General features: G+C 36.5%; 1 protein-coding gene across 11 annotated transcripts in view; it reads right to left on the bottom strand.

The window, feature by feature from the left end:
* The window catches only part of SOX6 (SRY-box transcription factor 6), a 377,869-nt gene that overhangs the window by 167,710 nt on the left and 197,832 nt on the right, over nt 1–12,327 (bottom strand). The window lies entirely within an intron of this gene.

Below are 12,327 nucleotides of genomic sequence, written 5' to 3'. Positions count from 1 at the left end.
TTAAACCACCTTTATCTTAACCCATGAGGTTTACCTTTTTTTCTGATTCTCTCCCCCATCCCACTGCAGGGCAGGAGTGAGAGAATGGGTAGCAACTTTAGCCCTTCGGATACAGTATTTGATGACTTTATATTAAGATTTGTTTTCCCTGTATGGGAACTCATACCTATGGGTCAACCAGCTGTCTTTCCTTAATGTAAAAGTGGCTTCATTTACTTTTCTGATGTGTAACACCAGCTAGTGGACATGAGAATCTGGATCTGTGGGAAGGTTTGTATACACAGGCTTAGAGCTGATGTACTTCAGTCAAAACCTTACATTGCTCACTTTGAGTTTCACACAGATAATAACCTTAGCAGAAAAAGGTTTTCAACTGCACCCTTATAGCTAAATTCTAACGTATAACTTAATATGTAACAGCAAAGACTAGATTTTTCTGCTCTTGTGTACATTGAATGTTCTGCATTTAGGGGACCTCAGCATCTTACAGTAAAGCATAGCTTGCAGTAAGCTTTCAGTTATACCATGGACTCAACGTATACAGACAAAAGTCCATATAAGAAGATCAGCTTGCGTAAGAATGAATACTAATCTGACCTGCGAAGACAATACAGAAAATGCATTTATAAGGCAACACTCACACACATGCATTCACATTTATTTCCCTACGCGAAAAATTAAAGATTTTTACTAACTCACGTACTCAATATTGCTTTAGGTATTAATTCAGTGTATATACTTTAAGAGGAGTGACTTTCACAGTTGCTTAACCAACTGCACAACCCTACACCTGCTATGACATAGCTGACACTAACAAAAGAGAGCACTACTGCAAAAGCCTCAATAGGTATGCATGGCGAAAGCACTACCTAGTTCACCAACTAACCTTCTAATTCACACAGTATCATTTAACCATTTCCCATCCTCTAGCTATCAGTCAAGAACATTAAATAAATACCATATATTTTGAGTGCATGAACAACAGAAAATGAACTCTCTCAGAACTCAAATGAAAGACAATATGCTAGTTTTGTTTAAAAAACCCAACATATACACCTCTCAGAGGTTGTTAAGAACCATCACAGAAACTGGGTCTATAAATGTTACCATTTTGAATAGTAGCCACAGACTCAGCTCTGGTATTGATGATGCCAGCTGGTCTGCAGGATCTGACTTTGGTCAGAGAAGAGCAGTGCTCTCCCTGTACAGATCATGCTGCAAGCGCTGGCGTGGCCCTAGTGCAAGGAACACTTTGCTCCTTTGCTAAGACTATTTCATTAAAACAAGTTAAACTACGTTCATTTTCTTTATATAAAACTTCAGTTTTCCCTCACTTCCAAACTTGAACGTTGTATTAATTTTGATATTTAATGCATTCAAACATTTTACATAGGCATAGCTGTCATTATGTACCTTTCTTAAGGTAGATTCAGCTGATGTGCAATTAACATCTATATTTTGTCACGGGTTATATGATTATCACCATAGCCCTTCCAGTAGCTGTAACTATAATTCAGAAAAGTTTTTCTCAGTGTTTGCTAGCACAATAAACATGGAAGGGAACAGGAAGAGGCAAAATGAGAGAAGAGACTTGTCTACCTGTGACATTAACTAAACTTTAGCTCTGTGTGTCTGGGTCAGCAGATGGAGATTTCTTACCATGGCCCACCGACAGCCAGCTCTTAGCACCAAGTGTTCGTCTTTGTCTGATGGTGGGATATGTTATCTGAGAGTATGCAGAGAGACCCAAAGTACCTTTTTCAATCACTGTTATCTTGAAAAGTGGCAGACTGTAACGTGATACGCTAAAGTATGTCTTTTTAGAAAAATCCTTACATTTCAGAAGTGGGCACCCCCGTCTGCAGCTGAAGTTTGAGACACCCAAAATTACATTATAAACCCCTTGGAAGGTGAAGAAAACAACAACAAAATAGAGAAGAGGGATAATTAATTTACAAATACACCCTGAAGTGGGAACCCTCTATTCACTACAGCCCCTAAAAGAAAATCTGCAGTCGTCCTGTGACTGGTACGGAATCTCAACAATACATAGGCAAATGGATCCTGGCACCAGAATAATGCAGTGAAGGTAAAAAGAAGTTATTTTGGTTACAAGTTAAAAAGAACTCCGTGATTCTTAATGAATCTCAATTAAAAAAAAAAAAAAAAAAAGGAAGAAAAAGTTGTGCCTATTTCATTTTCTTTACCTTCCTTACTAAACCCCTGATTGTATTCCTCTGATGTTACCTATCAAAACTTGAAGCCTCTGGACAATTTCCCACATTTAGAAAAACTTAAGTTGTATAAACCTACATAAAATCTCTACTTTTGAAATCCTGCAACCTGAGTACACCATCTGCATTTTAACAATAGGTTTTGGTTTAGTATCTGTAAAAATACTGTATTCCAGCTTTCAGAGAGAATTACAGTTATCTAGTAAACAGTTACATCAATGATCAAATCCCGTAACTGAATTTCACAGTATGGTGAACCTTGTCTATAAATAATTTTCTGATCTTCGGGGTTAGAACTGTGATCTTATTTGCACAGAACACATTAGGGTCATATATCAATCTATAGTATTTCCAAGTCAAAACAAATGCAAAGACGTATCTTCACACATAGTAGTATGTTTTAAAATGTTGGAAATGTCAACCACTTACATACTTTCATATTATCCCTAATTAATACAAATTGCATTTAATTTCACATTTAGTAAAACATATTGCTGCCCAAAATAAGGACTATAATTTTTATCAGCAATTATTATTACTGATGTATCAACACAATTATTTAAATTCAATGTATATACAGGGAGAATCCATGCAAACATTTACAGTTTTTGTTCCCTCTGTGCTTCTTCCCTAATTTTTGTGGCTTGGAGCTCCTCCAGATGCTGTCTCTGACTTTGTGGTTTTGTATTTGAGATCCCATCTCCTGATTCATAGCATTCCTTGACTGACAAATGGATTCGGATACAAAAACAAACAGCTACCTGTATATAATGTGCATCTGACAGCTGCACTGCTAAGTTTTCCATTTGTGGTGAACCTACTGTTTCAGATTTTACCCATTTCTTGGGTCTCTGAGTCATTGTGTTTACTGAGCTATTCAATAAATGGTGACATATGTGATCTCCACACTGCGAGCTGCACTTCAGATTCAGAGGATTTTCCTTTTTTTCCCTCCCCTTCATAACCTAAATTATTTAAAAAACACCACCAGGTTTTATATTTCTAAATTGACGTGCCTCCTAATTGAATGCAGAACACTCTCAAACTATTTTCCATTACAGGCCAACTTTTTTTCTGATTTTAATGCACAGTATAATACCTTCATTGGTAGATTAAAATTGTTTGACTAGAAGTAAAACCTATTATTATATGCTTTTTTAGCGGTTTTGTCTTGTATAATGTAGGATGAATTATGTAAAACATATCAAACAAGATACTCTACAAGCTGCTACTTGCCTGCTGCAAACAATCACAGTTTCACTGATAGACTGGGACTTAGCATCTTAAAATTCCTGTGGAAATCAAATGCATTTTAAGTATTGGGTTTGATTATTTAATCAGACAACTTGCATTTTGCCCTGGCTAATTTGGAAGGCTGATAATATTTTACTCATAAAATAATTATGCACCTGTTGTGATGGAAACCTATTCAAACAAATCTTAACAGACGTGAGGATTCATTCCCAACAGGAGTGCGTTAGCCACTCATTACTGCTATCTATGGGGCGACAAATTTTAAACAGCTATTGAGCAGGTCTCAGCTTAATCTTGTATAACTCTTAAGGAACATCAATAACATTAAACTTTGTTAATTCATATCGACACAGACCAAGGTAAGTATTAGGATATGTAGGTCAGACTAACCATATTTTAAAGAAAAATAGGTAAGAAAAAATATGTATCTAATAATAGGATTTCAGTGTGAGAGCTACTGACAAAGAATAATTTCTGATCAAGATGCCTGGGTATAAATCTACTAACAAAGCAGATAATACATATGATGCACTCATAGCATCAGGGCAGGCCATGTCCTTCCTAGATTTCTATTTCTTTTTCCTCTGTTCAGAAAAGTTTCCTATGGAAACTGTTTCAATATAGCTCTCTAAATTTGCTTTACAGTTTGTATATTCATATTAATTGATGAGACCTCATCTTTTGAGTGGTTTTGAAAATTTTCTCTATTGATAAATCATGCCATAATTGAAGGGGGAAAAAAAAAGGCTGGAGAGAATGGAAAAGAGATAAATTATTTACTTTAATTCAAAATATTTGGGGAGGAGACAGAAGGCATACAGTGAATTAAGACAAATTCACTCAGCAAGTAACAGAACAGTATCATGAATGACCTGACTGGAGCAAGGCGATGATCCCAATCAGCCTGAAATCACTTTAATAATGGCAGGAGAAGGTGAAAACAAAGAAAATGAGTTCCGTTTGGCTAGATCTGCCCTTTGGCAGAAAACTGCCAGATATCATTGGTCAGATCTGAAGTGAGGTGAGTCAGTTAGACAAATCAAGACCTCTTGTAAAAAAATACCGAGAGTTAACCCCTTCCAAATGGTCAACTTGTTTAGAGAGGACAAGAACAACCCTTCTTGTATTTCTCTTCTATTTCTCATTGAGCTAAGGCTTTTGAGGCAGTGGCTGTGTCAGGTTGCACTTCATATTCTTGTTGTTCTCAGTTGCATATGAGTTTCCCAAACGTGCTTGTACTTCATTTTTTTCTGAGTACTAATGCTATGTCCCTTAAGTTTTTCAGATGACATTTCTGATCCACCTCTGAGTCCACAGTTTGTGAAGTTCCAAATAAGGTACTTTTACATATCTCTTAAGAAAAGAAAAAATCTGGTATCTCTGATATCATTGGGGTGGTCTCATTACCACAAAATATCCACACATCAAGACGTCAGTTCTTATTAATTGGTACCAAAACTTGATGTTGCTCAGAGTAGGGATATTTTGTGCTAAAGGTTTCTTTCTGAATTAACTGCAGAGAAGGGTGATGAGAGTGACTAATGTGCAGAACAGCTTTCATCTGTGGAATAAATAAATACATATTTTTACTTCTTAACCTGGAGAGAAGACAACTGAATGCAATGTAACAGAGAAGATGAACAGGGAACAACTATTCCTGTCCAGTATAATACAAGATCTAGGGGACACCTACAAGGTACTAGGTTCAAATATACAGCATATTGTTAACTGCTAAGCTTATCCCCACAGACTCTCCAGCTGTCTATTAAAGGGTTCAAAAGGAATTGGACATGCTCATAGATGATAATTCTATCAAGGACCATTAAACCTGAATGTACCACCTCTGAATCAAGAAGCCTATTAATCAAATTTTTTTGGAAAATGGAAGAGTAAGTTGAGGAAATATTACTGTATGTTTGCCCTTTCCTTATGCCCTTCCCCACATTGCTCAGTATCCATAGAGACAGAACACTACAGGATAGTACGGTCTTTAAATCAAAGATTTCCTTAATATGAAACTCCTGTAACAGAAGACCAATGAAGTACACCTACAGGTTTCCACAGAACCCAAATCAATCAAAAAATTTCAGTCCTTTCAGTACTGTACCTACGTGCATCTTTCTAGATAAATGCTTACATTCATTGATTAGAATTTTACTTGATATATCTACAGCAACAAAAAGCCAAAAGCACTGAAGCATGATGAAACACAAGAAATGGAGCTTCTGCTCTTGTTTTAGCAGTGCAAACTCCTACACATGCACTTGCTTTTTCATATGAACTTGTATGTCTTCAGTAGGAGCTTTATGTTGCTAAAGGTGAGCAGCTTCATTGGTGATTAAGCTGGGACTTGAGTCAAAAGGAAATTTGCCACTGACATCCAGTGTCAGAAGAGAAGGCCTTAAGTTCTAAGTAGTGATAAACTTCCTCAACATAGAACCCTTTCAACTACAGTTAAACACTCTGTATTACAGAAGAAAATTACTGATATAATGAAAATTAAAAATATATATACACACAATAACAAAACAATCTACCAACAGAAGAAAATGGCAAAGTTTTGAAGAAAAGTGAAGAAAATCTACTTCTAATTTTTCAACCCTTTTTCTGCTAAAAAATGTAATAGCATTTGAAAATAAACACATTTTAATACCATACATTTTCTTGTCACTATTTGTACGAATGAAGAATGGATCAAATTCCAGAAATCAGTCTTTTTTAATCTGTCTAATAAATGTATTGCTGTTTCAAGTTCCGTATTATTAGCATCATTATCCTTCTTTTTCTTTTTCTCATGAACACTTGATACTAGTTCTTAGTACACTATTTGGGACACAGTTCCACAGAACACAGCATATAAGTGAGCCGCCCATGGATTTCAGTGTAGTACAGAGTTCATACATTTAGCTCTGAATTGTTAAGCTTAGAAACATACACTGGTAAAGTAAAAAATATATAGATACATGTGATTGCGGTAAGTAATAAGTTCTTCGTGTGCCTGGAAATATACTGCATGCATCCTGGTTGATGTTATTTATAAAATGTATTCAACAATATGGAGAACTTGATTTACGTGAAAGGTTGATTACAATGTAATTTATAGTTGTGGAGTTTTAAGAACTGGAAATGCTAATAGTCATTAACTTTTAACATTAGAAGGAGGCATGATTGTGATAGGTGCCACTGAAATATGACCCTCTGATCAAAAGACCAGAGTGACAAAAATGTTTACCACTTTTTCTTTTTTTCTTTTTTTGACCTAAGTACAGCTTCAATCCAATTCAAGACTTACATGTACATAATTTAATAGCACTATGTACAGTGAGCAGCTTTATTAATTTCCACAGAACTACCCTCTGTGTGTACAGTTTGGGGTATGTCTATTTAAATCCAGAATCTGGAGAAAAGTATTTCATATCAAAAAATGTCAAGATGACATAAAACCATATAGATTAATCTAGTTCACACTAGTGATTAGTCTAACTAATGATATCAGTACCTTAATCATAACAAATAGATACAACGTGGCATGGTATGTTTAACCAAAATATTTTTCTTTTGGAATCCATTACCTTCTTCAAGCAAATCAGACTAAAGAGTACGCAAACATTAACTGCTGAAAGCGCTTAGGAAATGTTCAGTCATTCAAGAAGGTACCACTTAATTTAGAAGGTCAGGTTAGACCTGGAAATGTAGCTTTTGTAACATATTACACAAAATGCTAATGACTTGACAAATGGCAAAACAAAAATATTTCTCTGATTTGGAGAGCTACAACATAAAGCTAAACATATCACTTAATTGGATCATGGTAATAAATACATTGTGAGAAACCTTTATAGCCCATGGTATTCTTCTAATCAGGACCAATTTCTTAATGACTTGGGTGTGGGGTTCTTGGTTGCATTGTTTTGGTATGTTTTGTTGGATGCTTTCATTGGTTTCACTAATTGGAACCAGTTGATCCTTTTTTCCTCTGTATTGATTTTTTAAATCCTAGCAGTTAACAATGATTCTAATGTATCATAACACTTTAGACCTTAATCATATAGTGGGGCTTTTGCTTGTAGCTTTTGTTTGAGTTTTAATTAAGAAGACCTTGTGTCTCAAAGCCTGAGCTGGGTTTTTAATTGCTAGTATGTATATCACACAGACTTCAAAAGAAAGAAAATATGTTTATAACAGAAAGCACAAAGGAGAGCTTTGAAATGTCTATAGCCATACAAACTGACATAATTAAAAACCTCTGAGTGCCTCTGTGATATAAGATTTATATATATTTATTTATACATATTTATAAGGCAAACTGTATTATGCCCTTAGAATTCATGAGAAAGAAATTTCAGCAATTATGCTGAGAAATAATTACTGCAAATCCAGACTACAGTGTTGGTCAGGGCTGCAGGAAAACATCAGATTTATTTATCTCGAAACGGTCCTCACATTTGATATAACGCACCAAAAAACAACCGAAAGCTTATCTGTGAAGACGAATTTTATAAAACGGAGGCAAAAATAGCATTTTAAAATGTTTTGTAAATCACGCATATTTTAAGAAAAAAATTAATTCACTGTAGAAACACAGAAGCCATAACTTTCTCAAGGATTCGTTCATGCAGAACTCCCTCCAAGACTATTCCAGAAATGGATAGTGTTAAGCTGCCAGATTCAAACAGTTGTGCCTCACTCTTCTGTTCCAGTCATTAATGCACACACAAAAAAAACCTCCTAGAAAACATCTCTTTCTGTCTCTCCTGTGTTCTAATACCAGGGACAAATACAATTTTCAGTATTGTTTATAGTGTATCTTACAAGGAGACTATCAAGTGGGTGAAGTTGCTTCCTTTTACTAAATTCAACATTTCTTAGGAAACACGAATGCTGCCTCCCACCTCTCCAAATATTTTGAGGCCATTATGTGTACAAATTTCCTGGTTTTGGCTGGGATAGACTTAATTTTCTTCGCAGTAGCTAGAATGGGGCTATGTTTTGGATGTGTGCTGGAAGCAGTATTGATAATACAGGGATGTTTTCATTATCGCTGAGCAGTGCTCACACAGAGTCGGGGCTTTTGCTGCTTCTCACTCCACCCTGCCAGCGAGTAGGTTGGGGGTGCACAAGAAGTTGGGAGGGGGCACAGCCAGGACAGCTGACCCCAGGGATATTCCATACCACATGATATCATGCTCAGCATATAAAGCCGGGGGAAGAAGGAAGGGGTAGATGTTCAGAGTGACAGTGTTTGTCTTCCCAGGTCACCATCACGTGTGATGGAGCCCAGCTTTCCTGGAGGTGGCTGAACACGTGCCTGCCGATGGGAAGTGGCGAATGAATTCCCTATCTTGCATTGCTTGCCTGCACGGCTTTTGCTTTACTTATTAAACTGTCTTTATCTCAACCCACGAGTTTTCTCACTTTTACTCTTCTGATTCTCTCCCCCATCCCACCGAGCGGAAATGAGTGAGCAGCTGTGTGGTGCTTAGTTGCCAGCTGGGGTTAAACCATGACAACATGGCACATGAAAGAGGAGCTTTAGGCTCTTTTTAATGAAGAAGCAAACATAAAAAGGGAAGGAATAAGCACAGGAAACATAACGCAAACAGCCTTCTGTATTGGGTGAAGCCATGGATATCAGCCACTATCCTTCCCAAAATAAAGTATAGGGTACAAACCAGCATGTGACATTCAAGTCACAATGACTATAAATATAGATAGTTCCAGTTGTAAACACCACCAATGGAAACCAGAGAACTAACCTGCAACACAGTAGCTGGTGACCCAGGAGTCACTCTTCTATGAGACTGCTAGACCAATTCTGACCCTTTCATGATAACATCATTGCTTAAGTTACTTAAAGACTGACCTTTCCTATTTGATCTTCAAAGGCCCTGCATGCTGAGAAAGACCATTGCAGGCTATTTCAGTAGGACAACTGCCTGATGCATGCAAGACTGTGCTATTCCAGAGATTTATATTTGGAACAGAAGCAGAAAACTTAAAACAGACTCTGTATAGTGATAAACGATGATATTCTGCCTAGCTGTAGCTGCTGAAGGAAAACTAGATAACTAAGCAACAGAAATACATGCAGCGAGGGAGGGTGAGGACAGAACTCAGTGCACCCAAAGATCTGGAAATATAGATAAAAGTCCTCCACTACTTTGTTTATTCAAATACAGGATAACAAAAACTAGAATGAACAGTATTTCCTGATACTAATTTTAATATAAAAAACCAATACTGCGAGAGCCAGACATAAAGCCTAACAAATTGCTTCTATACCTTAATTAAATGTGTTTGCATGCACACTCAGGCAAATAGCATACAATCAAATTATTTGCATGGGCAGCTGTGGGTTTTTTTCCAGGTGAGTAGGCCATTTAACTCAGCTCAACTGCTTCATACACCTTTGAAAATTTGACCTATGTGTTTCATTTATAAACATATCAAATGAACAAGCAGACTTATTTAACCACTGGAATTTGGCTACAAAGCATTCTGCCAAATGCTCCTCTGAGTTTCATGGAACCTCCCTGAAGTCAATGGCTTGTTTGGCTGGAATTCAAGGAAGAATCTGGACCATTATCAATAACTGAAATCCTAATAAAGAAACTCAGAAAAAGCAGTTTTACAAATGAAGCACACTATGCAAGAGTAATTGTGAACAGGAACAATCCCACTTAGAGAAAAAATAAATGATTCACTGTTTGTTACTTTCGTATTGGCTTCTATTGTTTGAATTAATAGATATAGTTTATAATTATATCTTGTTTAACACTATTGTGTTCTAAATATAGAAGGTAAAGCAAGAAAATATCATTTTTATTTGTTTCTCTCAGCCAATTATCTTTTCTTCTTGTCTATGTGCTTCCCAAACATGAATAGAAACAGTTTGTGTCAGTGGTCCATTATTTTTTTTTCATCCTTTTTTCTGGCACTGATTCTTAGTGAACTGCCTTCCCACAACCACGATGTTAGTCTTTCACTGAAAGGGGGAGGGTCGTAGTTGTGCAGACACAGGGGAAGAGTATGTGCTCAGGTTATCCTTAACAAGAACAACGCCTTCTCTCTAAAATAAACAACTCCCAGTAACAGTCAGTGCAAAGAGCAGTTCCTCATAGGACCACACCTCACTTTCTTATAATCTAGATTTTTTTTCCCTCGTGACCTCATTTATTTATTTTTACTGCATAGCTTCACGTCTTTAAGTTAGGCTCTCAATAATAAGAGTGGAAAGTCTGCACAAAACCAACAAACATCAGCCAGTTAAATAAATTTATTCAGAATCTAGTGGAAATTAAAGAAAAATATATTTGACCTCCCAAAGATGACACATTTTCAAAAATAGTTCCTCCAGACCTCAGCATGCCCTGCCAGTTACCTAACTGGAAATTCATTCAGCACTATGAAAATGAACCTCATGATTTGGAAATATACCACCTTGAACACTGATAAGACTTTTTTTCTTAACTATTCTTCTTTGAAAGATTGAAAATTCTCTCAGTTTCCCCTGCTTTGCTATATTTCCTTCTTGTAATCTGGTTTTCATGCTGCCATGGGCTGGATTGGTGTTGGTTTTGTGGGGTTTTTTTTCATTTGTTTGGGCTTTTTTTATGGTTGGCTGGTTGGGGTTTTTGGTTTCTTTTTTTGTTTGTTTGTTTGTGGTGTTCTGTTTTGTTTTCTTTCTGAGATGATTTAAGGCACATCGATGCTAATATGATTTAATACCAGCCTACTAGGTTGACAGCGATTTTATCAGCTAAGAGCTAACCAGCCTGGACACAGTGGCTGGGCCACCAGCTTGGGACCCAAAAGGAAAGGAGTCCTCCTCCAGACCTGCCACTACCGCTGCTATGGAACTCTGCACATTGTTTTCTTCTATAAAACAACACTGTCATTGTCAAGAGGTTTGAATAGCGTAAGCAGAAAGCAGGACATAACAGCAACCGTCATTTGTCTACCACATTTGTATCTGCTTTTTTGTATTTTTGCCTGTTTGTGAAAAATGTTAAAGGCAGTTGCAGCAGCAAAGATTCAGAATTGAGTCTTGCAGAAGTCAACGAGTGGTGGAGGGGAATACTGCAGACATTGAGCCCACTGAAGGACAGGCTTCCAGGGATGAAACACAGCAGGTAAGTTGTGGAAACAAACTGAATGACGGCCACACATAAATCTGGTGAACATAATCAGGTGATCCCTTTTATACAGCTAATGGGCTATCGCCCCAGAAAAGGTAGCTGCATGAGCTGAAAATTCTTGCAAATCTGAGTAAGAATGCATTGTAGGTAGATGAGAAAAGGGTTAGGAGCAAGAACTCTACCTGTTCACTGTGCAGGGAATATGTATACTAAAAAAATAGGAGGAATAACAAAAATTTTAAAAAACCCTTTTTTTTTAAATAAATGAAAGCTCATGAAAAAGCTTTTGATAGCACTCAAGTAGTTTCTATTTAAAGACTAGCTATATTGTGCAATTAATGGACAAACTAGCATTCAATGTTTTCTACACTATTAAGAGAAAATATGACTTTAAAGAGAATGTGATTTCAAGACATAATTTTGTTGGATTTTATTACAGCAAATTTTGGCATGTTCCTGTAAAACTGCATGCTATATTTCTGCCACTGATATTACTATAGGATTTCTTAACTGCCTAATATATAAGCGTTGCCATAATAATACCAAAAAAATCCAAGAGCAAAGTCCAACAGATTTTGGTTCTGAATCAGCTAAATGAACCAATTATAACTTACTTATTTAAAAGGGCAAATTTTTCATCTGTTTGTGTAATAAAAAATTTGAACTATTTTAAATTGCCCTGCTGGAAATGTAAAACCCTA

Source organism: Caloenas nicobarica, chromosome 5 (genome assembly GCF_036013445.1).
Source record: "Caloenas nicobarica isolate bCalNic1 chromosome 5, bCalNic1.hap1, whole genome shotgun sequence".
Taxonomy (NCBI): Eukaryota; Metazoa; Chordata; class Aves; order Columbiformes; family Columbidae; genus Caloenas; species Caloenas nicobarica.
Note: the sequence above shows the minus strand (reverse complement) of the source record. Positions and strands in the feature narration are given on the sequence as shown.